Source organism: Schistocerca gregaria, chromosome 5 (genome assembly GCF_023897955.1).
Source record: "Schistocerca gregaria isolate iqSchGreg1 chromosome 5, iqSchGreg1.2, whole genome shotgun sequence".
NCBI lineage: Eukaryota > Metazoa > Arthropoda > Insecta > Orthoptera > Acrididae > Schistocerca > Schistocerca gregaria.
In genome coordinates, this window is record NC_064924.1 from 560238231 (window position 1) to 560241205 (window position 2975).

At 50.5% G+C, this 2975-nt stretch overlaps 1 non-coding gene across 1 annotated transcript; it reads left to right on the top strand.

Moving 5' to 3' along the window:
* The first annotated feature begins 1294 nt into the window (after positions 1 to 1294).
* Trnat-ugu (transfer RNA threonine (anticodon UGU)) lies at positions 1295 to 1374 on the top strand. The gene has a single exon. It is a non-coding gene; the product is annotated as a tRNA-Thr (tRNA).
* Positions 1375 to 2975: the final 1601 nt, after the last annotated feature.

Here is a 2975-nt window from a genome sequence, read left to right on the forward strand (position 1 = left end):
GGCCAGTTCATCAATGATAGTGAAGGTGATTGGGTCCCTAATAAGGGGAAAGGTGTCTGTGTTTTGCAATGAATTTCTTAAGTCAGCGGCTACGTCGTCGAAACGGGGACACTCATAGACCACGTGATCCGGTGTGCCCGTTTCAGCACCACAGTCACACGATGGTGTCACTCTTTTCCCGAAACGGCAAAGATATGCCGGGTACGGGCCGGAAGTGCAGCAGTCCCTCGCTTGGCTGAAAATGCTTCATTCTCAATCTTTCGTGAACGTTTGGTAAGTGTTGGTATGTTCTTCTTCCTGTCTCATCCCCACCCCAGATTTCTTGCCAGAGTTCCATTCCCCTTCTTTTAATTGATATTTTGTCGCGCACTCTGTCCCCCATAATATCCCTACTTTTTTCAATTTGCCCCTTTTTTACCCAATACCATGCGGCCTGCTCCCTTATTTTTACATCAAGGGGGCACTGCCCCCTGGTGATGCACGATATGCCTCGATTGAGCGTGTGGCCTACGATGGAGACAAGGATTGTGTTATGATAGAGTCTGATGAGGTTCGGTGGGAGATGAAATTGCCTATGGCCTACGGTGATAAGGTTGTTTAATACTTCTAGCGACCTATGTGTTGTTTATATACTATCGGTATATACCATTGGTGACCATGCAGCTCGTTAGAATGAAATTAACATCCTCAACTGCTTACAGGCGTTGACATATGTCAACGGGGACAGATGAAAATGTGTGCCCCGACCGGGACTCGAACCCGGGATCTCCTGCTTACATGGCAGACGCACTATCCATCTGAGCCACCGAGGACGCAGAGGATAGTGCGACTGGAGGGATTTATCTCTGGCACGCCTCCCGAAAGAACAGATACCATCTTAGTATATATATAGTTAAGGCTCACCGGCCACTTGACCATCTTCTTCTGTGCGAATGCACAAACAGTGCCAGAACTCTTACGGGAATCGGCAACGCGCCGCGAGTAATGAGTATAATGGGCGGGGGAACTACGAATGTAGTGCGGGACGATACGTTGAGAATGTGGGTTTCGCAGGAGGCGTGCCAGAGATAAATGGCTCTGAGCACTATGGGACTCAACTGCTGTGGTCATTAGTCCCCTAGAACTTAAAAATACTTAAACCTAACTAACCTAAGGACATCACACACATCCATGCCCGAGGCAGGATTCGAACCTGTGACCGTAGCAGTCGGACGCTTCCGGACTGCGCGCCTAGAACCGCGAGACCACCGCGGCCGGCCCAGAGATCAATCCCTGCAGTCGCGCTATGCTCTGTGTCCTCGGTGCGGTGGCTCAGATGGATAGAGCGTCTGCCATGTAAGCAGGAGATCCCGGGTTCGAGTCCCGGTCGGGGCACACATTTTCATCTGTCCCCGTTGACGTATGTCACCGCCTGTAAGCAGTTGAGGGTATTCATTTCATTGTAATTCTATGTGCTGTTACTTCGATGTGCCGGGCAAAGCTCCATTTTTCGTCTAGCATTACTCCCAAGTATCTTGCTTCTCGACGACGCATAACTGGTGTGCCATCCATCCTAACTGTAGGGTTTCTGACCTATTGGCCTTTTAGGAGTAGGTAGGTGGATTTGTTTGTGCGACTTTTTGTTTAGCTCTGTGGCACCACTGTGACAGTAATGTCATGGTCCTATCTATTTTTGCCTCTAATTCCTCTCGGCCCGAACCTGGCGTCAGCAGCTGTGCCCACTTCCTGAAGCGAGCAGCCACTTTGCCGGCGCCAGTGACCTCTGCTCCGCGGCTCGCCGTGCGCCGAGGACACGAGCGTTGGCAGCGGCGGAGCGCGTCGGCCGGTCGGCCGCCCGCCAGACACGCCTGTTCCGTAATGTCACGAGCTAATAACCGGGGCCCCATCACTCGCGCATGCAAATAGACACCTTGGGACGTAAACCAGCTGGCGGCGAGATACGTCAGATTTGTGGGCAAAGTTAAGGAAATGGGCGCACCTGAATGACTATGAGGTCATCGGCAAGGCATCTCTGCTGCGCTGACAACTTTACGATCGAATTATGTGAGGCGTGTGCTGCGCGCGTGACATTTTAATTTCCGCGCCCCGCCGACACCTTATCGCTCCTGGCTTGCGCTCCTGCATACGACTGGCGAGTAATTTCTTGTGCAAATATCACGACTCGGTTGTAACACCTGTTTGTAGGGCGGAGGTGACGGAGACAATGTGGTGGGGGTACGGGCACCTGTTCCTCTTGAGACTGGTCGCAGCCAGTGTACTAAGAATGACAGAATGGGGCTTTGTCAAAGAATTTCTTTCCCTACCTGAGTTTAACGCTCACTGCACGTTTGCTTCATGCTATAGGACTACTATGGATTCTTATCATCTAAAACTTTTCTGTCGACGTAGACGTGTATAATTTACTGAAAACTTCGCACATCGGTTGTACAACAGGAAAGTACCATCGGTCATAGAATGGAAAATATGCCAGTGGCATTTGTGGCCGGGAATCCCTTTCTCGGAAGTTAGGTTGTGTGGTGCATGTCTTTTTATCTGCGCTACTTCGTCGACTTGTGGGTCGATGATGATGAAATGACGACGAGGCCAACAAACACACACACACACACAGAGAGAGAGAGAGAGACATAGAGAGAGAGAGAGAGAGAGAGAGAGAGAGAGAGGGAGAGAGAGAGAGAGAGAGAGGGAGGGAGGGAGAGAGAGAGAGAGAGCAGTGGAGAAAATCCCCGACCAGTCCGGAAATCAAATCCAGGATCCCGAGATCGAGAGTTATCCGTGCTAACCATCGTTCCACGAGGTGCTTAACGGAAGAAGAATTCCATTGGTGTCACGTCTGGTATTGAAGCCGGTCATATTGTGCACTATTTTCAGTGAAATGAAGGTACAAAGCTAACCGGGGCAATAAACCAAACGAAATGGGATAACTCCATTACCAGCCATCGGAAACCGTTGGTCCTTTCTACCAACATAGTCAAAAG